The sequence below is a fragment of the Capsicum annuum genome, chromosome 5 (genome assembly GCF_002878395.1).
Source record: "Capsicum annuum cultivar UCD-10X-F1 chromosome 5, UCD10Xv1.1, whole genome shotgun sequence".
Lineage (NCBI taxonomy): Eukaryota > Viridiplantae > Streptophyta > Magnoliopsida > Solanales > Solanaceae > Capsicum > Capsicum annuum.
This window is the reverse complement of record NC_061115.1, coordinates 188,141,130-188,153,696: the sequence shown is the minus strand read 5'-3', so window position 1 is coordinate 188,153,696 and position 12,567 is coordinate 188,141,130. Positions and strand designations below refer to the sequence as shown.

At 30.5% G+C, this 12,567-nt stretch overlaps 1 long non-coding RNA gene across 1 annotated transcript; it reads right to left on the bottom strand.

Annotated features, from left to right (window-relative positions):
- Positions 1-7,413: 7,413 nt before the first annotated feature.
- On the bottom strand, positions 7,414-8,188 carry LOC107872581. Its single transcript, XR_001674923.2, has 3 exons — positions 8,078-8,188; positions 7,628-7,695; positions 7,414-7,459 (listed from the first exon to the last, which is right to left on the bottom strand). It is a non-coding gene; the product is annotated as an uncharacterized LOC107872581 (long non-coding RNA).
- Between the last annotated feature and the right edge of the window lie 4,379 nt (positions 8,189-12,567).

The following is a 12,567-nucleotide window of genomic DNA, read 5'->3' as shown; positions in this document are numbered from 1 at the left end:
CTTGCCCTTGGGGCATAATTTGTAGTTTGAAAGTTCTTGAGCCAAGTTTGCCTCTAAGACAATAGTTGTATAACATCTCATAAATGAAAACATAACGTGGTAGAATCAACTCTTGCCCGTGGTGCATAATTTGTAGTTTGAAAGTCTTTGAGCTAAGTCTTGCCTTTAAGGAAATAGTTGTAGAACTTCTCATAAATGAAAACATAACGTGGTAGAGTCAACTCTTCCCTGTGAAGCATAATTTGTAGTTTGAAAGTTCTTGAGCTAAGTCTTGCCTCTAAAGCAATAGTTGTAGAACATCTCATAAATAAAAACATTACGTGGTAGAGTCAACTCTTGCCCATGAGGTATAATTTGTTGTTTGAAAGTCCTTGAGCTAATTCTTGCATCTAAGGTAAGAGTTATAAAACATCTCATAACTCAAAATACAATGTGGTAGTGTCAACTCTTGCCCTGAAAGTCATAAGTCTTGCCTCTACAATGTAGTAGTGTCAACTCTTGCCCATGAAACATAGTTTGTTGTTCGAAAGTCATAAATCTTGTGTTTATAATGTGATAGTGTCAACTCTTGCTCATGAGATGTAACTTGATTTGAAGAAATCGAAGTAAAGAAAAAAATTATAAAAATTGCAAAAAAGAAGAAAATGAAGAAAAATATTAAAAAAATAAAAATTAAAGAAAATGTAGAAGTTGAGAGAGAATAGAAAAAAAATAAAACTTGATAAAAATAAAAAATGATTAAATAAAAATAAAAGTAAAAAAAATTAAAAAGAAAACAAAAGAAAAAATGAAAATCAAAGAAAAATAAAATAAGTTTTTTTCTATAAAAGTAGACGTTGAGAGGTGTAAAGAAAAAAAAATTGAGAAAAACTAAAAAGAAAAAAAAAAGAAAGAAAAAATAAAAAATAAAAATAATATAAAATAAAAAAAAGAAAAAATAAGTTGAGAGGAAAAAAGTAAAGGTTGAGAAAAATAAAAAGTAAAAAGAGAAAAGAAAAAAGAAAAATCAAAGTAAAATTAAAAAGAAGAAAAAAAAAAAGTTGATAGATATAAATATGGAGTTATTATCCATTATGAGGATCATATATATAATTTACTTCATTCATCAAAGCCAATTTCGTTAAAAAAAAATTAGGTAATAGGTAAAGGCTATTTTAAGAAAGACTTTTTATTTGGGGCTAAAATTTGAAAGTCACTCCAATTTAAATCTATTTTTGAGATTCATCCAAGAACATAGGTTATCCTACGAAGCTCTGCTCTCTTTTGAATATCAGGAAGGAGAAAATGTTCTAATTTAATTAGAACAACGCACAGAATGGACATTGAATGTGTTTTTACAGGAACGATGCCCAAGAAGAAGAAAAATAGAGATCATAATAGCAACATTCTCTACTACAGACAAACGCAAGATAAACTCTTATTAGAAACACGAGGAAGATTTAAACAATTGTTGGTATACCCTCAGAGCACATGGTCCATGAAGCAATATTGAAATTTAATTTTTAAAAAATATGTATCATTAACCCTAGTTAATTATGAAAGTGTCTCTCCTACTTATTTTTTAACTAAAACCTCAAAGAGTCCCTTATAAGTAATTCTTTTTCCAAGACTATCTATTTGGTCATGAATAATTCTGGGATGTCAAGTTCTCGTTGAATTTTTTTGGGATATTTTTTCACAAAGTGATCTTTATGAATTATTAATTTTTGTTGTATGAAACTTCTCTCTAAATATAATTTTGTATTTAAAGAAATTCTTTATTCTTTTTGATAAAGTCAATTTCGTTGTTTCTTTCAAAAATCTCTACCTTTGAGGCCGAGCCACCTAAGTAGCCAAGTAACCAATACATATAAAAATACTTTCTTACGAATGCACAAACATGAGCGGGGATTCAAGATTAGGAACGTAAAGAAATTCATTCAAACTTTTTTCATTAGAAAATAACGTTATATATATATAAGATCATGATTATTTTGGGATAAGGCACAAGTATCTCCCTCCCCTTCCACAAATTATATTCGAAATTTCAAAAACACTTCTAAACTTTACAAGGATTCTATTAACCCCTAAACTTATTTTTTCTCTATTTTGTGTTTCTCTTGTGAATTGTGATGATATAGCTGCCAAGTCAGCACAAAATATGCTGCTACTTCTCAGCCACATAGCACAAAAATAGAAAAAAAATTTTTAGGGATAATAGAACTTACGTTTAGGTGTGGCAGTGGAATTTTGAAAATACTTTGGAATTACTTTTATTTTTAATGATCCATACACATAAATAAAACATTCTCTTGACTTTTTTATATTTAAATTATTTTAGTGAAAATCTTTATCTGCTATCGTGCATTAATTTGCAGCATCCCAATTCCACATACGTTGTGAATCTACTTAAACCTACAAACTTTCATTTCCATCTATCAAAGATGAAAGAACTAATGTCTGATTTGACAGTTTATGAAAAAATATTATTTTAAGCTTAGCATTCAATAAGTATACCAACCCCTAGATATGTCATATGTGCAGATCCATGCTATCGATCACCCACTCGACCTGTAAACTTCCCCTCTTTTTAGGGTTTATATATCGATTTGTTAAGTAAATTTTATTTAAATATTGAAATTACATGCATGCCCTACTGATTTTAATATTATACTCTACTGATTGTCTATCTGTGGAACAAGTAAGCTAACGTGGTTCACTGAAGTAAAAGTTGAACACAGTATTTTTACGTGGAAAACAGCTGATTTAAGAAAGATGGAAAAAATCACGACTTGTACCTCCACAGGATTTAACTCCAACTCCACTATTACTCTTGAGCCTCAACAATCAACAAATTACAAGACTTCTTGTAAACTAGGAATTAAAACTTCTAACCCCTATTTCTACAAAAACACAAATCTTCCCAAGATAAGTGTTCCCAAGTCTTTGAGTTCCCTAACTTGAAAACACAACTCCTAACTCAGTTTATACTTCACTGAGACTAGAACAAAAGACTCATTACAATTCAAAGAACCAACCTACTACAAAGTCTACGACTTGCTAAGTAAAGGACCAGGTTCTTCAAGTTTAGTGAACTGATTTGTTGATTGATGATTTTCTTTATCCGTGCATGAGTGAAACTTTGAATGTCGTATGTTGTATTTAAGCCAACTCCTTGATGAGTTTTTTTGTTGATGTACTCTTCTATCTTCAATAGGACTCCCAGGTAGTTTCACTCTTTGTTGCTGCCGTCTCTCACCTTGACTCAATAGAACTCTTTTACTTCATATCTTAGTCTAGCTGTACTCCTTGATTAATTCAAACTCTAAGTGTTGCACTTATCTTCTACTCAATCTTTTTGTTGTATGTGATAAGTATTAGTAACAATTTTGAGCTTCCTTGCTTATCCACTTTTGTCTTAACGCCTTGTCAGCCTTGCATCAACTTCAATATACAGTACATGTGAGTTGCAGTAACTTCTCTTTCTTTACTTGTGTGGAACAGCTTGCATAACATGTTTCATTCACATGTCCATCATCAAAACTTCACATTCCCTAACACATGAGCGCACAATAACATGTTTTTGTTAAATATTTTCAATTTAAATTTTAATAAAATGTTTATGCGTGATCTCAAATGTCTATTATAGGCATATACTTCATATATATTATTGACGTTGAACATTATGAAATAATAAAATGTAATACAATTTATTTAAACATTATATTTGTCAAGATGATACATTAAAATATAGTACATGGAAACTCCCCAAACAACTAACGTAACCCAATCAACTTGATTCATCATTTTTTTTTATTAGGAAACTCCCCCTTCCCCCCCCCCCCACAAAAAAAATACAACTAGAAAGCACCCTTTGAAATATGTAGTAGTTGATTAAAAGGATTAAAAAACAAGTAGTAGTAGAAGAAAAAGAAGGAGGCGGAGGAATTAAAAGCAAGTAGTAATCTAACAAACTTCTTGAAGTTAAGAAGTACAATAACCAAATAACATTTTGAAAATACACTCGAAAATGAAATGTTTTCAGGTCAAAAATATTTGACTTTATTTATTACTTACTCCCTTTGTTTAAAAAAAATGACCTACTTTGACTTGGCACAAAATTTAAGAAAATAAAGAAGTCTTTTGAATCTTGATGAAGATAATATGATATTGAAAATTAAAGTTATAAGGAGTAAAGATGGTATAATGTTATCACAAAAATATTATGTGGAAAGACTTCTTAAGAAGTTTGAATATTGGGAGGTAACTCCTGTAGCCACTCCTTATGATGCTAATTCTAAATTAAAAAAGAATAATGATGACTCAGTGTCTCAGTCTAAGTATGCACAGACCATTGGGAGTCTGATGCATTTAATGAATTTTACTAGGCCTGATATAGCCTAGGGGCGTGCATCGGACGGTTCGGTTCGATTTTATGTATTATTGATTTTGTTTATCGATTATCAGTTTTTAAATATGCTAAACCAATAACCAAATCAATAAGACATTTTTTATCGATTTTTGATTTACTGGATTTTAGTCCTTAACAGATCGGTTTTCAGTTTAACCGATAAGAAAATATGCATAAAATAGAAATAATAGCAACTAACAAGAAAAGAAACGAAATTATAGTTGCAGCAAAAACATGACATGATGTGTTTCGTTTTACAAGAATCTTCAAGTTTGAATAGATTTTCGGAAAATCGAATAGGTTTGTAGAAATGAAAGAGAAATATAAAGTAGGTTTTATATATATATATATATATATATATATATATATATAAAAGTAAGGGTAAAGAATAATTTAAAATATTCTTATTGAGTTATCAGTTTACCCAAACCCAATTAAAAAAATAAAATCAAACCCATAACCAAATAGAAAAAATTTATAAAATCATTAAAAACCCGTTAATTCAATAACCCAATAACAATAAACCAATAATATTTTTATCGATTTGATTTATTGGTCGGTTTGATTTTTGCACACCCCTAATATAGCCTATGTTGTGAGTAGACTAACAGATATACTCGTAATCCCAATAAAAAGCATTGGTTTGCATTAATACGACTAATGAAATATTTGAGAGGAACCATGAATTATGGTATTGTGTATAGTGGATTTCCTTCTCCTTTAGAAGGGTATTGTGACATAAACTAGATCTCTGATTCAGAAGAGACAAAATCTATTAGTGGTTATGTGTTCACTCTTGGTGGGGTGCAATATCACGGAGATCAGCTAAGCAGACGATCATTGCTAGATCAACTATGAAATCAGAGTTTGTGGCTCTGTAATTAGCCGGTACTGAGGCTGAATGACGAAGAAATTTCTTAGCAAATATCCCTTTTAAAAAGGATGATCTGTTGTCCAATATCCCTTTTAAAAAAAAGATGACCTGGTGCCTCCTGCATATATACTGTGATTGTCAAGCCGCAATTGCTATTGTGAAGAATAAATCTTACAATTGTAAGAGTAGACATATAAAATTGAGGCATGATGTTATTAAGCAATTGTTGAGAAATGAAATAATTTCCATTAATTATGTGAATTCGGAATTGAATTCGACCGATTCACTGACTAAACCTATAGGAAGAAAATTAATTCTTCAAACCTCAAAAGAGATGGGGTTAAGGCCAATATGATTGTCAACAGAGATGGTAACCGAACCTATGTGATTGGAGATTCCATGAAGTAAGTTTATATGGGTAATAACAAGTCGATATTGACACTGAACACTTACTAAGAGTTCTTGAATTGCTACTAAAATTGAGGGATGGGTTATTAACTCTTAATGAATTCGTACTCCTTGTGGATGGTGTATTTAAAATGGTGTACACTTGACGAATTCACCTATATGAGAAGTGAAATGAGGTCATTCTTATGAGACTTTTGGCCTTAGTCTCTAGAGCTCTCATGAATACCAGACACGTGTATGGCTTATTGGCGCAAAACTGCGTTGAACAATAAAATTATGGTCAAAATATGATGGATAAAGTCTCTGGCTTACCACAAGAGTTATTCGATTCATAGAAATATTATATTCCACCGATAATTCTGTAATTTAAATTTTACTTGTCTTAACTTTGATTCATTGTCCAAAAAAGACCAAACCTACTACATTTTGTCAATACAAATTCAGCAAGTTAAAACTCTTTTCTTTTCTATAAATTTTTTTGAAAAAATATGAAAATTGTAGGCAAAATATTATATTTATTTCAAAAAAAATTATGTTGATGTGTTTGAGAAGCCATAATAAAGTTTTATTTTAGAAGCCAATTAAAAAGTGTATTTGAGAAATTAACTTTTTGCTAGGAGAAAAGGGTTACTAACAATTATGTGGCAACAAAGAAGCCATGCATTTTTTACACTTGTCAAAATATTTCACGTCTAATGGTTACTATAAATACTCCCCCAATTCTGGAGCAATACACACCCAAAAAAATTCTAATCTACTCTTTATCGTCTCTTCTCACAAGTTTCTCTTCACCTTTTGCCTTTTTTTTGATATTTTATTTTTTGACTTCTCTTATTAAATAATCACAATGTTTAAATTATTGGTATTTGTATTAATAATTTTGCTGATTCATGTATTCTTTGATTAAGTCCTGAATATTTTCTAATTAATCAAGGAAGTGCTTGTCTAATTCTGGAGAAACATTTCACACTGCGAAAAAAGTTTCTTAAAATAGTGCATAGCACGACTCAAGTATAATTAATATATCACTTAAAATAATATCGTAGTAATATTTATTTAATAATAAATATCATTAATTTGCTAATAAGTAATTTTATCAGTGTTATAATTATAATATTAGTAATGTAGTAGCAATATTACTATACACTATTAAATTATTATACTGCTAATATTATTATTGTTACAATATTATTTTGCTAACAGTTTAATAATATTGTTATTGTGTGTTACCACTGTTTCCTAACAAATCTCTCCTCAAATTTTACTAAATAACATTTATTTTCTTGTGGTATAAGATATTACGATTACATTCCGTATGTGATTCTTGTTTTTTTTTTGGTCAATTTTTTCAACCTATTTTTCATTAATGTTCAATAATTGCAATATAACAACTTTACCCTTAAATTCTTTTAGTTGAAATATTATTTTAAACTCTTTTTACAAACGAATTTTAAAAATATCTTATGCAATACTTTTTTTGTGAAGATAAAAACGCATGCTAAGGAAACAAGGCCAAACACATCTATGACCTCTTAAATTTGTTCAAAAATTCCAGTTAGACACCTAAAATTAGACTTGTTGCAATTAAATACGATACTATATAGAATTTTGTTCCTATCGGACACAATAAGATGAAAACTGATTTGATAAATAACACATGCATAGTTAATCGTTTGATGTGAAAAAAAATATGCACCATGCATATTGAAAATAAAAAATTAAAAAGTTGAGAAAAAATTAACCTACCTCCTGATTTTCCACCTTTGTTTTTTCTTGTGTATCGTCTCCTGAAGGATAGTATCATATTTAAAGTTTACCAAAATCAAAATAACGTTAACTTCTTTAGTATTATTATTTTTAAAAATAGGACTTTTATACCAAATTAAACAGATGAATAGAAGATAAAAAGTTATGATAAAAAAATATTTGGACATATGAAGAGAGAGAGATGATACCTTTGTTCTTTAATTATATCTTTGGATGGAGTTTCTTTTTCAACTATTTTTTCTTTTTCATCTCCTCCCTGTAATTTTAAAGAATAAAAATCAATACCTCTCAAAATAAATAATATATTCTTTGTCCAATTTTATTGATTATATTTGATTAGACACGAAATTTAATAACATACAAGCAAATTGTATATAATGTATATCAAAACTATCGCTTTAATGAGTGTTGCGTGATGGTAATTAATAAGAGGGTTGAATTGAATTTAAGTTGATCAAAATATACTAGATCACAAATTTAATTGATTAATAATTTGTGCATAATTCAATTCAATTCATCATCAATATCGCTCTAATATAGTCAATTATGTATAAGCAAATTGAGAACATGAAATAAGCTAACAGAAAATACAAAAAATAATAAATAAAGAGTCGAAAGAAAAAAATAAAGCTAGCTACCTCATTTTCCACCTTTCGTTTTTCTTGCACATCTTCTCCTTGGAGATAATATCATGATTAAAGTTAACAAAAAACAATATTAACATCTTTAATATAATTCACGAAAAAATAACTTTCCTATTAAAGCAGATGAAAAATTATATAAGAATAAAATACTTAGATATATAAAGAGATGTTACCTTTGTTCTTATATCTTGGGAAGGAGTCTCCATGGATTATCTTGGTTTATTCAACGGTTCATAGAGGAGCTTTATATGCTCATCATTGAGCACTAATGTCTTTTTCCTAAACTTACAATTATTTATTGTATAATTATGTGAAGATTATTTTAATTTTAATTTATAATAATATATTAGTTATTGTTCATATCATATTATCAATAACAATAACATGTTCAATAAAATCTCATAAGTGAGGTCTGAAAAGAAATAGAGTGCATGCAGGTCTTATTTCTATCTTGATGAGGTAGAGAGATTTCTTCTGGAACACCCTCAGCCAGGGCGACTCAAGCATGTTTGAGGCCTAAAGCGGAAAATTAATTTGAGGCTTTTTTTAGAAAAAAAAATAAAAATTTAATATAATTTATTTTAAAGGTTACACTTTAACTTTCTAAGATGTGAAGTGTTTTTTATTTTTGTAGAAGATGTGAAGTGTTATATTTTGTTTTACATAATAGGTTTTAATAAACTTTTTTCAATTAATAATATGAGCAATCATGAGATAAATAAATTCTAACAAATAATTATAGACAAAATATATCCATAAAATAAAAATACCTACAATAACAAATTTTAGATGAAAAGTGATACGTTAAATATAAGAAATTGAAAACTAATATCAAGATATAACTTTTTGCTGCTTCAATAATGTTGTTGTAATACTTGAAACGTGAGACTTTTTTAAAAAAATATACCTACAGTAAATTGATTCAGTAGCATTCTTCAACTCTTATATCTACTAAACATTAAACTTTATTATATATTTCCTCCAATTCAAAATAAGTGATACTGTTATAAAACAAGAAAGAATAAAGAAGAAGAGTAGAGAGAATAGAGAGAGTGATTCTTATTTCTTTTCTTGAGGGATGATTTACCATGAAGGAAGCCCTTCTATTTATAGGGGGAATTTGCCAATAGTTTCACACTAAAAGACAAATACATCAAATCCTGATAGACATCAAAAAATCTTGATAGACATCAAAAAATCTTGATAGACATTCACTATAATTGATATATATCATAACACTCCCCCTTGAATGCCTAACAATACGCATATAGGCTGCCTCATTAAAAACCTTACAACGAAAACCCAGTGGGACAAAACCTCGTAAGGAAAAAAGAGTACAACGCGTATTAACTCTCCCTAATAAGAACATCCTTGAATCTTTGCATTCCGATCTTGTGCACCATATTCTTGAAAGTTGCAGTTGGAAGTGACTTGGTGAATGAATCAACCACATTGTCACTTGAACGAATCTGTTGTACGTCAATACCACCATTCTTTTGGAGCTCATGTGTATAGAAGAGCTTTAGCAAAATGTGTTTCGTTCTATCTCCTTTTATGAATCCACCTTTCAGTTGTGCTATGCATGCTACATTATCTTCATATAAAATTGTGGTTACTTTGACATATTTCAAGCTATATTTTTTTTGAATGAGATGTATTATGGACCTCAACCACACACACTCTCGGCTTGCTTCATGAATAGTTATAATCTCAGCGTGATTCAATGAAGTGGCTACGATAGATTGCTTTGTTGATCTCCAAGATATGGCAGTACCCCCACATATGAATACATAGCCTGTTTGAGATAGAGCTTTATGCGGGTCAGATAAGTACCCAACATCATCTTTAGAATAAAATAAGCCCATATCGGTAGTCCCCTTTAGATACCATAATATGTGTTTGTCCCATTCCAATGTCTCCTAGTAGGAGCAGAACTATACCTTGCTAGCAAATTTACTGAAAAGGCAATATCAGGCCTTGTAGTATTTGCAAGATACATTAGTGCACCAATTGCACTATGATATGGTATTTCAGGACCAAGGAGTTCCTCATTCTTTTCTTGAGGTCAGAATGGATCCTTATTCACATTAAGTGATCGAACAACTATCAGAGTACTTAATGGATATGTTTCATCTATATAGAATCGTTTTAACACCTTTTCTATGTAGGTAGATTGATGGAAAAAAATACCGTTTGTCAAATGCTCAATTTGCAAACCAAGGCATAGCTTTGTGTTTCTGACATCTTTTATCTCAAATTCTTTCTTTAGGCAATCAATTTCCTTTTGAAGCTCTATTGGCATTCCAATAAGGTTTATGTCATCGACGTAGACAGCAAGTCTAACAAACTCCGACGTTGTTTTCTTTATGAAAACAGATGGGCAAATTTTATCATTCGTATAACCATCTTTAGATAAATATTCACTAAGACGGTTATACCACATGCGTCCAGATTGCTTCAAACTATACAATGATCTTTGCAATCTAATGGAATATATTTTCTAAGGCTTTGAACTATATGCTTTTGGCATTTTAAATCCTTCAAGAATTTTCATGTATATCTCATTATCAAGTGATCCATATAGATAGGCTGTTACCACATCCATCAAATGCATTTCAAGTCTCTCATGGACAGTGAAACTAATAAGATAACGCAATGTTATTACATCCATAATTGGTGAATATGTCTCATCATAATCGACACCAGACCGTTGTGAAAATCCTTATGCAACAAGGCGTGCTTTATACCTTTGTATTTCTTTTTGGCACAAAGACCCAGTTATAGCCAACGGGCTTAACACCATTAGGTTTTTGAGTTATAGGTCCAAAAACTTCACGTTTGTCAAGTGAATTCAATTCAGATTAAATTGCTTCTTGCCATTTTGGCCAGTCATTTTGTTATCGACATTCTGCGACAAACCGAGGTTTAAGATCCTCGCTATCTTACATGATTTTCATTGTAATATTGTATGCAAAGACATGATCCACTACTATTTCAGATCGATTCAAATTAGTTTCAACATCACTTGAATTTATGGATAGTTCCTCATTTTCTCGAGTTCCAGGCTCATTGCTTCCTTTAGGAAAATCAACATTGCTCAAATTTTGAGCTTCCATATAAGGATCTTTCGCAATGTCATCTTGACCATTTATTTTTTTTCTAGGATTTTGATCCTTAGATACTAATGGTCAGCCACGCTTCAAGCGTGCTTTAGATTTATTATCTATGACACTAGTGGATGGTCCTTTAGAGACATCAATTCTAATTGGGACATTCTCTGCAAGAATATATGATTTGGTGATCCTTTTCAAATCAGTAAATGCTTCGGTATTTGATTTACGATTTTTTGCAGATGAATAATCTTTTGTACTTCTTGCTCACAAATAGAAGCATGTGGATCAAGATGAGATAGTGATGGATTTTTCCACAAAATTTCTCTTTTGATGTCACTATCTTCTCCCCCTAATTTTGGAAAAATTATCTTATCAAATCGACAATCTGCATATCGAGCAGTGAATATATCTCCCGTTAATGGTTCAAGATAGTGAATAATGGAGGATGATTCAAACCCAATATAAATTTCTAAACTTCTTTGGGGGCCATCTTGGTGTAGTTTGGTGATGTTATAGGCATATAAACACCGCACCCAAAAATTCCCAAATGAGATATATTAGGCTCTTGACCCAAAACCAATTGCAAGGGAGAAAATTTATGATAATTTATTGGTCTAAGACGAACAGGTATTGCAGCATGCAAAACTGCATGACTCCAAACAGAAGTGGGAAACTTAGTTCTCATAAGCAATGGCCTTGCTATCAACTACAGATATTTAATTAATGACTCAACAAGGCCATTTTGAGTGTGAACATGGGGTACATGATGTTCCACTCTTATCCCAATCGATAAGCAATAGTCATTAAATGCATGGAATAAAAATTCTGCAGCATTATTAAGGTGAATAAACTTAATTTGATTATCAAAAAATTATGTCCGTAATCGTATTATTTGTGCCAACAATTTCGCAAATGCCAAGTTGTGAGATAACAAAAGGCACACATGAGACCATCTAGATGAAACATCTATTAGGATCATAAAGTATTTAAATGACCCACTAGGTGGGTGAATAGGTCCACAAATATCCCCATGTATGCGTTCCAAGAATGTGGGAGACTCAATCCCACCTTTTATTGGCGATGGTCTCACAATCAGCTTGCCTTGATAACAAATATTGCATGAAAATTCACCATTCGAAAGAACCTTCAAGTTCTTTAATGGATGCCCATTTGAATTTTCTATGATTTGTCTCATCATTATTGATCCTAGATGTCCCAGACGATCATGCCAAAGTACGAAAATATTAGAATCAGTAAACTTCCCATTTATTATAGAATGTTCCTCAACTGCACAAATCTTTGTCCAATACAGGCCAGAAGATAAAGCAGGGAACTTTTCAATAACACATGTCTGTCCAGAGACATTCTTGG